The 15588-nt window shown below is 42.8% G+C and overlaps 1 protein-coding gene across 1 annotated transcript in view; it reads right to left on the bottom strand.

The window, feature by feature from the left end:
• LOC133019841 (seizure protein 6 homolog) overlaps positions 1-15588 on the bottom strand; it is a 95492-nt gene that overhangs the window by 32321 nt on the left and 47583 nt on the right. The gene's annotated exons all lie outside the window — the stretch shown is intronic.

Here is a 15588-nt window from a genome sequence, read left to right as displayed (position 1 = left end):
ATTATTAATTGAAGATGATCAGTAATCAAATAACAATAAAACCACTAATGAGAAAATAGGAATTATCAATTAGAAAGTACAAGCTATCAATTAACAATGATAAGGTTATCAACCAAGAATAATGAAAATAATTAGTCAAAACAATAAAATTATCAATTTAAGAATAATACTATCTATATTAATAATTGAGAAAGGGGGGCACCACCCTGGTTACCAGGGACCAACGATGTCAAGCTATAATTATCAGTCTCATAATGATAAATGTCAAATTAATAATGTCAATATTTTAATATTAACGATTACTTAATAAACAGTGAAGGCTTCTAAGTTCGAGCACAGGCGATCATAATCCAGCTGCAATCACATACATATGCACAAATAATCACAGACTACAGATACTTTAATTACAAAAGTATTTATTAAAAAGGGGAAATAAAGTTATAATGTTATTCAATGATTTATCATTTTAACAAGCTCCAATATTTCAAAGGTAAACACAGCAGCAGCACTTATCACAATTCAGAAAATACATGGACAACCTGCGGTCTACCTATGTATGTCTGTCTCTATGTGTGTGTGTGTCTGTGTCAAAGTGTCTCTCTGTGTGTGTGTGTCTATGTGTGTGTGTGTGTGAAATAAAGTTAGTGTTATTTAATGATTCATCATCTTAACAAACTCCCATATTTCAAAGATAACAACAGCAGCTTATCACAATTTAGAACACGCATGTAACCTCTGGTCCATCTATGTGTCTCTGTGTGTGTGTATCTGTCTGTGTCTATCAATGTGTGTGTGTGTGTGTGTGTGTGTGTGTGTGTGTGTGTGCGAGAGAGAGAAAAAGAAGGGGGGTGGCGATGACGCGTAGTGACATCACATCTAAGATGGAGGCCGATCATGATTCGTGGAATCAAGGCCTAAAAACTCTCAAAATGGCGGATTGACTACAAAACAAGATGGCGGAGCCGTTATGAATTTAGAGCCAGGATGGGAGGAGAGAGAGAGCGGAGGCGTGGCAATAATAGACTCAAAATGGTGGGTTAACTTGCGTTATTCAAGATGGAGTCTATGTTAATGACACCATGTGGCCGGAGCGCACACTGGTGGTCGTCACATGAATTACACAAAGGAAATTTTAGACAAAGAGAATTCTTATCTCTGCTTGGCTTTGGGGGCCGAATGGTTTCCAGATGTGTTCAGCCTCTCTAAGCATAGATTTAACTATGTGACATGACCTGTATTATAAATACAGGTCAGAAGTGTGTATAGGTCGGTTTAGAAGGAGAGAGAGAGAGAGAGAGAGAAGACATGTAAGGAGAGTTCAAAGAAGCTCTTAAAAATACGTCTGAGATGAGTTAACAGTGATTCACCCCTCAGCCCTCAAGCGAGCGTTGTGGGCCGAGGTTCTGATCGGTGAAATCACTGCAGACTCACACAGACGTTAACAGTGCGGGCGGAGGCGCTTCTCGCGGCCCTATTTACTGCAACACAAAACATTGCGATCCAACCGGAAACCGGAAGTAGCGGCTCGGAGTAGTGGCCGGCTAAAACAATGGAACACGGAAGTTCCATCAACAAAATACACTCAAGTATTAAATCAACACGCTACATATTAAAACTAACATCTGCCCAGACAACATAAGCCTCTTACTGTGACCGTGATTTCGTGGGTTGCATGCGACTTGGCGCGAATCCCCGGAGGTTCAGTGAATCGCTTGAAGTTTCTCAGACGGGCTCTCGTGAGCACCGCAGCTGGGCCGGAGCCGATCCGTTGTGCTCCGTGGCGAGATGAGGTTTCGTCTTCTTCTGCAGCAGCGGAGATCGTGCTGCCTCACAGGGACGTTCGGCTGCTTGTAGCCGTTGTAGATCGTGTGGAGAAAGAATAAAGTAAAGTCCGTGTGGATAAGGAAACAGTCTGAGATCGTCCAGCGAGCAATTTCCTGTTTTGGTCTTTTTAAGTTAAAAACAGGAAAAGTCCTTTTCAAAATAAAAACGTCATCTAAGGTAAAAGAAGAAATGAATGAAATGAATTGAAATGAACAAAACAAATGTCTTATCGCCTCCATTAGCTACTGAGTCGTGTGGTTAGACCTCTTGAGGTCAGAAAACAACTTGAGCAGCGTGGAAAAGAAGACAAAAAGAGTCTCTTAAAAATACCGAGTTAACTAGTAGAACCCCGGAGGGGTTCTGTTGTCGCTTGGGCATCTGAGTGAAGAGAGGGAGAAGTCTGTGAGTTCAGCCCTTTTAAGTCATGTCTCAGGTGACTCCCCCCTGGGAGGAGGGGTCAGGGGTCAGTGTGGCCCTCCAGCCAATTGAGTTGTCAGGATTTGGCCCCCAGGGGCGGGCTTACCGTGGGGGACCAGGACGTGATCTTTTGCCACATGGAGATAAGGGTCCATGCTGGGTTTTTAAATGTAAGGGGTTACCCGAGCCTGGCCTAAGGTTTTACGACCCTTTGTTCTAAGTCGGATCACTGGGCCTTGCCCAACAGTCCCCCTTTGACCTGGGAAGTGGGTCGTTACCCAGTTTCCAGGGCACGCTAGGGTCGAGAGTCCAGTGATAATCCATGAGAGGTAATCCTTGAGTGGAGTTGAAGCATTGAAAGTTAGTTCATCATGAGGCATAAATGTCTTTGAGGCATGAGTCTAAACAGAGAGAGGTAATTGTCTGGGCAGACAGAGGCTAAACAACATATATTCTAAAACACGGCGCACATTTCAATTTCACATAATGCTTATCGGCAGTTATTGTTAACATACTGATGAATTTCGGTGAAGAGTGAAATGAAAGAAAAGTGGAAAAAGGAACAGAAGAAAATGTTTGAGTAGGTGCTGGTGTTTTGAGGTAAACATGTGTGTTATTCTGTCAAACCAAAACATTTAGAACGGCGAGTCACGTTCTGTTGTTCGCTAATCTGTGAATATATGGTAAATCCTATTTCTAGGTTTGCAAATCTACAGATATTGAAATTTTTCTGCCAAGACTGAATTGCCAACTGTACCCGTGAGGGCTGCACAACCGTAGTGGTAACGACTTCAAAATCCTCAACGAGGTCTAAGGAGTTCACTACCTGAACATACGTTATACAATTTACTGACAGAGGGTCTAAAGCATGCAGCTATTGATGGAGTGAGTGGTTTGAGCGGTCTTTGTTTTAAAATTGGGATTTCTTCCCCCCCCCTTTCAGGTGTGGAGGTGAGAGGGGGTTTCTGGCAGCGCCTCGGTCCTTCCCAGTCATTGAAGTCATCTTTAGGAGTGGAGAAGGAGGGCAACTGCTTCTAGTTTCGCCAACGGGGTTCAGTGTCTGGTCTCTTAGGGGAGCCTGGAGGAACACGTGGCACAATGTCTCTCATTGCTTCATCCACACATCTCCGTATTAATTCCTCTGTGCCAGGATGCATCCCATGTGTTGGATTTCGGTCACCATCACTATACTCCTGGTATTGATGAGGTTTCCTTTGGTTACAGCCCCTACTTCTCTGTGGAGAGGGATTCAGGTGCTGAGGTCGAAACTGTTTGTGGGGCTGGTTGAAATCCTCACCCCCTTGGTTTTGAGGGGCACCCTGTTGGAAGGGTCGTTGTTTCTGGTTCTCTTTGCTGGGGTTCATCCTGGCGTGGGGAAAGTTGTCATCTTCCAGCGCCGGGTCCACATTGAGTTGGACTTGAACTGCCAGAACCACGGTGTCGTCTTCGTTACACCCTCGGTTGTCTGGGTCGAAGCGATAAATGTCTTTTTCAAGGGGCTCTTGCCGCCGGTTGCGGATTTCCTCTCTTTGAGGGGGTGCTGAGTCATCAGTGTCTTTTGACTCGAATGTGCCACGGTACTCATCTTCGTGGCCACCATCTCTTGCACCGGGGTTGGCGGACCATCCAGGACGCGACCGTGAGTCATGGTGCGCCTCTGCCTGAGTGGCAGACTGGGAATCTCCTTCAGCCCTCCAGGACGGAGTCCTTCCGTCGTTGTGATGTGGATCAGCATGGCTCCGTGCAGGATGTGTTCCTTCTGGCTGGAGTGGATGCTTAGTGTCCGCTGGACAGGCATTTGATGTTGCCTCATAGCGGTCGCAGGTCACTGCACGTCTAGGGGTTGAGTCCTGCTCCCCCTTTGGTGTTGAGTGGGTCGGAGCGGTGGACTGCTGGGTGTGTCTGGCTCTCCAGAGCAAAGCTCCCTCTGCATGAGGGTTGTGGAGCTGTGCTCGCAGCTGTTCTCCCAGTGTCTCTGTTCCGCTGGCTCCACCGGGAATGACGTCAGCTCCTGGCCCTGTCATCAGGGATCTCAGCTGGAGGGGGGGACAGCTCTGTTTGACTGTGCCCCCCTTTCTGCTGACCTTTGACCTGCGCATGCTCCTGCACCGCCTGGTCCTGTTCTTTGCGGGTCTCGATGATGTGCCGCAGGTGGGAGTTTTTTTCTCCTGCTCCGCTCGACATGCTGCTTGCGTGGCTATGAGCGCCTTCGCATGTTCTTGGGTCTGCAGCTCGGCTCTCTGCTGGTAGAGGAGTGTCAGTTGACCCAGAGCATGGGGTATTTTTGGATGCGGGCCAGTGGGGTTGATGAGTGCATGGACAGTTCTTGATCTTACGATCGCAGGTACTTATTTCATACTCACTCAACTCACTCACCGCATCATTAGAAAAAAAAATTACTCAGACTGGCTACAGTCTCTAATAGGACCTCTGGTCCTGAGGGAGCACTTGCCCCACGGTGTTACATGCTACTCATCTTCTGAGTGCGAAAAGGCACCTGGTGGACTGCTCACGCTTGCTTAGAAAAAGTGGGTAAAACACTTAATTAAAAAAACTACACAACAAGATGCACAGGTGAGCTTCACCCTGTGTCTATAAAGTGTCAATGAAGGATAGCTCGGTGGCTCAATCCTTAAGACCTAGTTGTTCAACAACTAGTCTCCTCAAAACTAGTCTCTCAAATCTAGTTTGTCTCCTTAAGATCAAAAAGCATGCAGAAAATCTCCTATAAAAATTACCAACTACTGAAACGCAGTCAGCAACCAACCAAAGTTACACAAAAGTCTGCTTAGCAAAGGGAATTAAGAATAAAGAAAATTCAAAGAGAAATTAGTTTCGAACCTATGTCTCTCTTCAAAATTTTAATCATAATTATTGTGCATTGAGATACACAACCACTTATATGCTAGAAGCAACCAACCACGGATACACAATGCACTAGTATACCTGCTTGGGACAGGTGCAAAGGGATTAAAATAAAAATTTTCAAAGAGAAATAAATTCCTAGAATTATTTTTCTCTTTTCTTAAATTATTTATGATTCTTGTGCTTCGAGAACACAACCACCGATTGCAATCTGCAGCCAATTACGGATACACCAGGCACTGGTATACCGGTTTGGTAAAAGTTCAAATGAATTAAAAATAAAACTTTGCAAAGAAGAATAAATTTCCAAAACTATTTTCTTCTTCAACAACGAATCAGGATCAATACCAAATGAGAGAAAGGAAAAGTTTTGAAAAAAATTAAAAATTTTCAAAAAAATTTAAATTTTTCAAAAAAAAATAAATTTCTGAAAAAAAAAAAAAAATCTGGATTATTGTACACAGTATTATGATACAGCTGGAGTTAGATCGCCTCACAGGGGGCACCATTTATGTTGTGCAATAGGAGTAGACTTGACGTTGGCTAATTATTAATAATCATGAAATAGGATTATTAAAATAATAAAAATTATCTATCAAAAATAATTAAATTATTAATTGAAGATGATCAGTAATCAAATAACAATAAAACCACTAATGAGAAAATAGGAATTATCAATTAGAAAGTACAAGCTGTCAATTAACAATGATAAGGTTATCAACCAAGAATAATGAAAATAATTAGTCTAAAACAATAAAATTATCAATTTAAGAATAATACTATCTATATTAATAATTGAGAAAGGGGGGCACCACCCTGGTTACCAGGGACCAACGATGTCAAGCTATAATTATCAGTCTCATAATGATAAATGTCAAATTAATAATGTCAATATTTTAATATTAACGATTACTTAATAAACAGTGAAGGCTTCTAAGTTCGAGCACAGGCGATCATAATCCAGCTGCAATCACATACATATGCACAAATAATCACAGACTACAGATACTTTAATTACAAAAGTATTTATTAAAAAGGGGAAATAAAGTTATAATGTTATTCAATGATTTATCATTTTAACAAGCTCCAATATTTCAAAGGTAAACACAGCAGCAGCACTTATCACAATTCAGAAAATACATGGACAACCTGCGGTCTACCTATGTATGTCTGTCTCTATGTGTGTGTGTGTCTGTGTCAAAGTGTCTCTCTGTGTGTGTGTGTCTATGTGTGTGTGTGTGTGAAATAAAGTTAGTGTTATTTAATGATTCATCATCTTAACAAACTCCCATATTTCAAAGATAACAACAGCAGCTTATCACAATTTAGAACACGCATGTAACCTCTGGTCCATCTATGTGTCTCTGTGTGTGTGTATCTGTCTGTGTCTATCAATGTGTGTGTGTGTGTGTGTGTGTGTGTGTGTGTGCGAGAGAGAGAAAAAGAAGGGGGGTGGCGATGACGCGTAGTGACATCACATCTAAGATGGAGGCCGATCATGATTCGTGGAATCAAGGCCTAAAAACTCTCAAAATGGCGGATTGACTACAAAACAAGATGGCGGAGCCGTTATGAATTTAGAGCCAGGATGGGAGGAGAGAGAGAGCGGAGGCGTGGCAATAATAGACTCAAAATGGTGGGTTAACTTGCGTTATTCAAGATGGAGTCTATGTTAATGACACCATGTGGCCGGAGCGCACACTGGTGGTCGTCACATGAATTACACAAAGGAAATTTTAGACAAAGAGAATTCTTATCTCTGCTTGGCTTTGGGGGCCGAATGGTTTCCAGATGTGTTCAGCCTCTCTAAGCATAGATTTAACTATGTGACATGACCTGTATTATAAATACAGGTCAGAAGTGTGTATAGGTCGGTTTAGAAGGAGAGAGAGAGAGAGAGAGAGAAGACATGTAAGGAGAGTTCAAAGAAGCTCTTAAAAATACGTCTGAGATGAGTTAACAGTGATTCACCCCTCAGCCCTCAAGCGAGCGTTGTGGGCCGAGGTTCTGATCGGTGAAATCACTGCAGACTCACACAGACGTTAACAGTGCGGGCGGAGGCGCTTCTCGCGGCCCTATTTACTGCAACACAAAACATTGCGATCCAACCGGAAACCGGAAGTAGCGGCTCGGAGTAGTGGCCGGCTAAAACAATGGAACACGGAAGTTCCATCAACAAAATACACTCAAGTATTAAATCAACACGCTACATATTAAAACTAACATCTGCCCAGACAACATAAGCCTCTTACTGTGACCGTGATTTCGTGGGTTGCATGCGACTTGGCGCGAATCCCCGGAGGTTCAGTGAATCGCTTGAAGTTTCTCAGACGGGCTCTCGTGAGCACCGCAGCTGGGCCGGAGCCGATCCGTTGTGCTCCGTGGCGAGATGAGGTTTCGTCTTCTTCTGCAGCAGCGGAGATCGTGCTGCCTCACAGGGACGTTCGGCTGCTTGTAGCCGTTGTAGATCGTGTGGAGAAAGAATAAAGTAAAGTCCGTGTGGATAAGGAAACAGTCTGAGATCGTCCAGCGAGCAATTTCCTGTTTTGGTCTTTTTAAGTTAAAAACAGGAAAAGTCCTTTTCAAAATAAAAACGTCATCTAAGGTAAAAGAAGAAATGAATGAAATGAATTGAAATGAACAAAACAAATGTCTTATCGCCTCCATTAGCTACTGAGTCGTGTGGTTAGACCTCTTGAGGTCAGAAAACAACTTGAGCAGCGTGGAAAAGAAGACAAAAAGAGTCTCTTAAAAATACCGAGTTAACTAGTAGAACCCCGGAGGGGTTCTGTTGTCGCTTGGGCATCTGAGTGAAGAGAGGGAGAAGTCTGTGAGTTCAGCCCTTTTAAGTCATGTCTCAGGTGACTCCCCCCTGGGAGGAGGGGTCAGGGGTCAGTGTGGCCCTCCAGCCAATTGAGTTGTCAGGATTTGGCCCCCAGGGGCGGGCTTACCGTGGGGGACCAGGACGTGATCTTTTGCCACATGGAGATAAGGGTCCATGCTGGGTTTTTAAATGTAAGGGGTTACCCGAGCCTGGCCTAAGGTTTTACGACCCTTTGTTCTAAGTCGGATCACTGGGCCTTGCCCAACACATGTTATCACATACAAACAGAAAGAAGCCTGGCATGTTTTTTTAATCTGTGACTAGACCCACTGCTGATACAGACATAGTCCCAGAGATAATCCCCAAGAGATAATCTAATCTGTACCATGCAATTAGGAAATTTCTCTCAAAACAAATTCAACTCGGACAAGATAAAAATCTCCTCTAATGGATTTATAGAAACAATCTGTCATATATCTTTATTCACTCATTTATTAATTTATCCGTAAGCACACAGTGTGAGTTAATTACTCTCAGTGTAGTATTTTCACTGATAATTTACTGCGGGAAACATCTGGTTGTGCGCCGCGATGAACATTTACGGGGACTCGCAGGAGCCATTGCTGATGCAGAAATGAGCAGTATGTATAATCAAAACGATCCCACTATACATGGAAATTAAATGACCCTGCTGCCAGGGGCAATAAATCAACAGCAACTGGCCTCACCAGCTGCAGGTTTATCATTGCTGATGATAAAACCCACCGGCTTCTACATTGGAGCAGCGTGGTGCCTAACCCATCACAGCACCACATCCACTTGGTGTTCTTTTTTTCCCTTTTTGTGTGTGCATCTCCTGATAAATTCATACAAAAAGACTCGTCTTCCACTGCTCATTATTTGAAAAGCGTTATCTTAATTGAACATTCACCTCTACAAAAAACAGCCAAGGCCATTTCCTGTTTGCCCTGTCGTCTAAGACAATGGATCCTTACCAATCAGCAGCAAAAGCTGCATGTTAATGAGAATGTGCTGCAGGCGGTCGGTGGACACAATACTTATTTGCTCCTCGTCACTTATGGGATTTTTACCAAATACCACCGCTCCACAGTGGCCGTCTTCTCCAATATCATCCTTTTATTTCCCCCTCCAGAAGCGGAGAGTCAAGCAAACGTTAAGACCCTCCGCGTTTGGAAACACTTTTCCTGAGATGAGATTTCTTACCCTCTGATGAATCAGCCCTTACTTTCTGAGTTGCCTCTTGGGCTTCGACACCTCGGTTTATTTGCTGCAGCGTGCAATTTTTTGCATGGATTTACATTCACGCTTTGCTGATTATCCTTCAAATTTTCCCCGCGTTGCATCTTAACTCTCCCGTCCTCGTCGTGTCGCTGAAGGAGTTGGGAGAGAACACAGCCTCCTGTCAGGCAGAGTCTCCTCCCTTTATGACAGCTAAGCTGGGTGGAGGAGCAATTAGTGTCACCTGAAAGCATTTCTCTCAGGATGGCCGGGCCCCATGAAAACTCATCTCGGCAAAGCCCTGACACCCTAAAAAGCTCATCAAGATCAAACTGGCCTTCTTTATGTCCTGCTTTACTCCCCTAAGGCACAACATGATGAAGGCTTCCTTCTGCCTCATCTCTCGTAGATTAAAGGCAGCAAACCTGTCCCGGTTCCCATTACTCAGACAGCCTCGGCGACATCTCTGCGACGTACCGCGCCATATGTGCAGCCGGGGACCCGAGTCGCATAATCGCCAAAACATGTGCATTACCTTTTTAAAATGCCACTTTACATATGTCAGATGTACGGAGGAAAGATCACTGACACCGCTGCATTGTATTTATTTTTTAAACAAAGGAATCAAGACTTGTTTTTTCACTTTCCATCTAATGAGAGCGTACTGGCAGTCACTGAACACCAACACAACAAATTAAATTCCCTTTCTCAGCCTCGGTCAATGCCGTCAGCGCTTTGCTTTTTTGGGGGAAGGAATACTGAAATTAAAATGAGAGCGCGGGGATCAATACGACAATTCAAGCAGCACAGAGAGGAGGCTGTGTGTCAGGTATTGTTGCAGCTTATTAACATGACTATTGATTGGAGTCAGGGGAGCATGGTTGAAGAACCAGCATCAAATAGCAATCGTTAACCCCCTAGTTGGGGGTTAGCTTTAAACACATGGCAAACTCTGTAACATCTCAATCCTTAAAGGGCCAACAGCGCATTATCCTCATTTTAGGTATGAACTCATTAGCGCACGCAGCCTTGGGCTCATTCTTTGTCTAAGTTTTATTTTGGCTTGTTTGGAATCGTCTGAAACAATATTCAGTCATTTGAGGATGAAGAACTTGGAAGCTATAATCCCCCCCTCCCCATGAGACTCAAAGCCTTTGTTTGATATTCATTAGTTTTAATTAATGGAAGAAAAGTTGGGTTCTATTCCTCTCAATGTATAATTCTACATTTACTGTGAAACTCTAAAGGGCTACTTCTAATATTGTAATCAACCATCTCTGGTACAATGTCTAGCCTGCTCAACATTTCACCATCATCTGTTTTCTTAAAAGAAACAAAATCAGATCTGCTAATTACTGCACTTCTATGAAAGAGGTTATGCTTGTTTTTTTGTTCGTAAACAGAATTACGCAAAAGCTGTTTACGACGATACCGGTTTGGGTCAGAAGAACCCATCGAGGCTACATCCATACTACTACAATTTCATTTAAAAGAGGTGTTTTCAAACATTAATATCTGTCCACACGTGTCCACGCTTTGTGGCTCTGTATCACCCTGTTACTGCCTGAAAAAGCATATAACGTAAATACTCGAACATTGGGCACATGCGTCCTGCTGGACACGGGAACTATTTGAATAATACTTTGTCTCCTATACATGTGAGCAGTTATAGCAATTACAAAATAAAGTCAACTGCACACCAGCTGTTAGAAAAAAAACAGGGTCAGCAATGCTTGTAATTAATTATTCACGTTGAATTCCACGCTGGTAGCTGAGGCCAATGTCGGTTGTTTTCATAAGGAAGGGGGTCCTTCGATAGGAACCTGACTAATAGGCGAAGGCTACGTCGTGAACGAAAAGGCACAATCAGCAAGCAGTTGTGTCAATTACGTCGTAATTTCCACATATCTCCGTTTCTGCCTTTCCAGACGTAAACGCATCCCCGGAATTTTCAAACTACAAGGGCCAGCAGTGTTTCTCTATTTCAGTGGCTTTAAAACTCACACATCCACCAGAAGTAGCGTGGACGCCAAGCTTACCCATGGCAGAGTTGATACAATCATGATCTTTTAACAAAAAATTTAGGAATATTTTTCATAAATTTCTTTAACATTGTAAGATATGATTTTTAATTTTGACAGTTTCACAGATTTCCCCCATAATTCATGGACCTAGGTGAAGAATATCAGGCATATTAAGGATATTGATATCTTTAGATGTGTGCAATTTGAATTGAATTTAAGGGCACTTTATTGGGCCTTGGCGGAAGTACATGTTCTACTGAGTGCAATTCTATTTTGAGAATATATTATCATTACCAGGTTCACTGCAAGACCGGAAAATGATAACCACGGCATAGAGGACCAAGATTAAATAAGAAAAAAGTAAGAAAAAAGATCAAATGGTACAGAAAACGAGAGGGTGAGAGAGTTTGAAGAGGGATGGACAGAGTATTGACCTCAATATTCTCCCTGGCCATCCTCTTGAATGATGCTGCTCTAAACCTGTCAGAAAAAAAGAAACACTTCCCCAATAAGTCTTCGTGGCAGCGAAAGAAATTGGCCACGTCTGGGCTCCTAACCCCTGAAATGTATCAACCACTCTCAGTCGTCGTCCCACAATGCATTCTCCTTTAGAAAAGGTGCAGGTTGGAGCCTCCATGAAACGGAGCCGGGCACAACCTGTGCAAAGCCCTCAGAGTGCACTAACTCCTCGAGGCCCAGGCAGGTAGATCATTGAGCAAAGGAGACGGAGAAAAATCAGAGTGGGACAGATGGTCCGGAGAGAGCTGATAGCCGGCCAACCCACAGGATTTATTTGATCGAATAAAAAAAAAGAAGGTTTTAAGCACTTTAATGCCAAAGACCACTTCTGGAAAACGTCCGTCTGTCCTCGACTTAAATCTGTGGTGAAACGGAGGAGAAGATGAGGGCAGGAATAAGATGTGCTTAGGATATCGACAATTCACTTGTAAAAGATTTAATTTCCAATTGTAATTATACAGTGCAGTGTCAGGCTAACTCAATACACTCACATCTACTATTACACTCTAATATTTGCATCCCTTTAAAGCTAAACCCTTAGAAAATATCTCTGCCGTTATAATTCAATAATCTGAAATTGAATGACAGATTTTTTTGATATGCTCACAAACATGTTTTAGTTGCCACATTAACAGAACTTCTATTTCTGCTAATAGCAATGTTAATAGCAATGATAATACATCACAGCCAAACCTATGAGTGAATGCTAATATTGGTTCATTATATAGCTGCAGTTTCAAGGACATAAAAAGTGAGTGAACTGAACCCTGTAAAAAAGCCTTTCTCTTGCAATGTAGTAACCCACTCTGACTTTAAAGCTATTCATCATTTCTTAACCTTAATATAATAACTGGGAATGTCAAAGAAAAATCAATACTCCACATCTCTCCTCATAACTGATTGTTTGCACTGTACGTGTTTAAATTTCATTCACCTACTTCGCATATTTGGCTACTTTTATTTGTTCAGTGTTTATTACACTATTGGTTTATGTCGGTGCTGAAAGTAGCTGTTACATCAACCTCCTAATATTTGTGCAATTATTGTGGAAATAAATCATAATGCAAACGGAGTCATCGGAAGGGGCAATGCATTATGTGCTGTTAGCTGTGGCGGAGGGGTTGAACAGTCAGGATGAGGGCAATAAATTCTCCTGATACATTTTTCATCCTCCCTCTCCTGCAAACTGCCAGACTGCTAAAATGAGTATTGACTAAATACAGGAAAGAAAGCCCTGATCTTCTTTATTTGTTCCCAGTCAAATCAGAAGAGTGTCTCTGGCGGACACTCTCTGCCTACTATGTTTATTTACTGAACTCTAGCTACGTACACCGACATAAATATTTATCATACAGTCGCCGCATCTGTCCTTCAGTGAGTTTTTCCTCTCACCCAATTTCCCTCCTTCAACCTTGCAAGCTGCTGGTCTGTCTGCCGTAATGATGACTCCCTTCCATAACAGCAGCCGGCTGCCAGAACAGGAACACGCACCTCGACCATAATGTCCCTCCTCCAGCTCCTCTGCTCTGAAGTGCGGAACACAAGCATCTTTCCTCATGGTGATGTTCAGCGCCGTCAATGGTATCAAAGCCCGACTGATCAAAGTGAATACTGAAGACATACGTTCCTGTGTTTGAACAGCCACAGTGTAACACGGGTGGGGGAAAATATTAAATGACCACAAATCAACAAACTGTCCATAACCTGACTGGAAATAGACAGAAGGGTTTGTGCGATGATGACAAATGCGCTCACCAGGAAAATGGAGGCAGTCAATTCAGTCATTTATCTCTTTCACTCTGATTTAAAGGATAATCGTCACAAAAGGACAAATAAAACATGATAAAGTAGGACTCACACTGACAGGACAGAGTATTTGTATTATGTATTATAAATAAGCGCCACAGAAAATGCATATTATCAAATGCTGTTCAATAGAAAATGAACACATTGGCCTTGTTACCTGGTCTCATAGATCATCTTTAAGGAGACATATATGCTTATATTCAGATTGATGATTTCAATGTGAGTTATTAAAAGGTTATGCTGCTCCAATGTTCCTTATAAAGTCCAGTCCGCCCCGATTGGCAGCTGGCAACTCTGTTGTGATTGGTCAACTGCTTCCAGCGCATGTTGGTAATGTTGGCGTCCTCTCTCGCTTGGCCTGACTTTGTAAGGGGCATATCAGACGAGAGCTGCTTAGCCATGCAATATGCAAATGTAGGCCATTGTGATGTTATGTGACATCAGGGATGCAGTCTTTTCCGATGTAATCTTATTATTACTTATAACAGTCTTAACCTTTGAACCTGTCTGATTGTCGCACCAGCTGGAGGCCACTAGGTACATGATGAAATGGTAAGCATGATGTCCCTGGTTCAATTCCTGCTGGGGAGCATTGATGCATTTCAGCAACATTCTCTATATATTTCAGGATTCCTAAGGGAATCCTAGATAGGTGTTACAATTCCAGGTGCATTTCTCCAACTCTCAGATTAGAATTCCAGGTGTCTGCGTACGTGTGTGTGTGTGTATGTGCGTGTGTGTGTGTGTGTGTCGACATGGTGTATAAGTCAAATCAAACAAGTAAATCCCATTGCGCAACAGCTAAATGTGTATCCACGTCTTCCTGCTTATTTCAAGAACACAGGTGAGGGACAAGGTTATAAATTGTAAATTGCTAAGAATTAAATATCCTCCAAACCTAAAAACATGTAGAAAATGAGGAAAAGAGAGAAATTGGCGCTGCTTGCATAACATTTTCCACAGCTCCACAAGCCTGCTCTTGTGATCTCCATTATCCCTTTAAAACCTTGAGACCTGGATAGCCTCCAGGCAGAGGAGCTTCACACACTGCTGACGAGAAGCTATGACAAATGCTTGACTTCAATTTTATCTTTCTATCGACAGTCAGTTTACGTCTTCGCTGGAAAGAGAGAGAGAGAGAGAGAGAGACTGCGGCTCCCCCGTTCTCTTGAGCTGTGCCAAGAAGTTGTCTGTATAGTTTGCCATCAGATCATTATCAGTTTAGCAGTAGGAGGGAGAGAGACAGTGGGTCCCATCTGTTCACGTTGTGGCGCTGAAGCACATGTTTTCCTCCTGTTTTCTTTATCGGCCCTGGTGGACGTGTGAGGATTACACGTCTATATGTTCTCCCTTTATAGCTCTGCCGTTTTTTAATGTCTCAGGAGAATTTTCACTGCCATATATGCGGAAGATGTGAAAGTTTAGCGCCGACATTCATAAGTGATGAAATGTTTGTGTGTGTGTGTGTGCATATACAGGTGCAGGTGAGTGAGTTTGCCTGTGCTTATAAGTGGTTCAAGATTTACTTGAGTAACCCAGAGGAAGCTTTCAGGGGGAAAAAACACACTTTCAAACATATACTCTGTCAAGACTTATCTTGGCCCTCCAGAGGCGGGCGAGACAAAGCTCACACATTTGAAAGTCTCCAGTGGTAAATGAGGCGTTTGAAGAATTGTAAATGCCAGAGAACACTTGCACACACACACACACACATAGCACGCTGCCAGTTAATTTTTATAACCTTTTACGAACAAGTAAACATTAAACCTGAGACAGTCCCTGTCACTTGTGGCCCCATCCGCCCCCTCAACCCATCAATTTGCTGCCTGTCTATCTCCATAAACCCATACGACAACAGCAAACACTGTCACAGCCAAGACTGAACCAAAACACGTCAGTACTCTGCGGTGGAATTAAATCTCTAATACTTTTGCTTTAGTGCCTCGTAAAGAAAGGGGCAGCACAGTTCATGGTGAAATGGCCATCGTCATTATTTTTAAATTAACAATTGATTACAAGTACTTTTGCTCCAGTAGTAAAAAGTCCACAAACTGTTGCCCGAATCTTAAG

Source organism: Limanda limanda, chromosome 14 (assembly GCF_963576545.1).
Source record: "Limanda limanda chromosome 14, fLimLim1.1, whole genome shotgun sequence".
NCBI lineage: Eukaryota > Metazoa > Chordata > Actinopteri > Pleuronectiformes > Pleuronectidae > Limanda > Limanda limanda.
The sequence above is the reverse complement of the archived record's forward strand: the minus strand, read 5'-3'. Positions and strand labels throughout refer to the sequence as shown.